Genomic DNA, 309 nt, shown 5'->3' with positions numbered 1-309 from the left:
GATTTCATGTCTGCTTATCTGTGTTAGTCTTTCTGTGTTTTTTACCCGTCGATCTTTCTCTTGCACTATTCATTCATGTGTCTCATTTACATATCATCTGTTCACATGTTTGTCTATATAAATAAATGTACAAACATGCAGATAAACCAGATATTGCACAAGTTGACAGCTTTCAACCAATCCGCGTTTCCTGCCCTGCAATTGTTATTCAGTTAAAAGAAAAACTCGGATAAAGATGAAGAATTATAGTGATACAATAATATAAAGAATAAACTGTCATCATATTGTGTGAGGTAATAAATTTGTGCA

At 32.7% G+C, this 309-nt stretch overlaps 1 protein-coding gene across 1 annotated transcript in view; it reads left to right on the top strand.

The window, feature by feature from the left end:
* The window catches only part of LOC119585415 (myosin light chain kinase, smooth muscle-like), a 13,868-nt gene that overhangs the window by 799 nt on the left and 12,760 nt on the right, over positions 1–309 (top strand). The window lies entirely within an intron of this gene.

Source organism: Penaeus monodon, chromosome 19, assembly GCF_015228065.2.
Source record: "Penaeus monodon isolate SGIC_2016 chromosome 19, NSTDA_Pmon_1, whole genome shotgun sequence".
Lineage (NCBI taxonomy): Eukaryota > Metazoa > Arthropoda > Malacostraca > Decapoda > Penaeidae > Penaeus > Penaeus monodon.
Note: the sequence above shows the minus strand (reverse complement) of the source record. Positions and strands in the feature narration are given on the sequence as shown.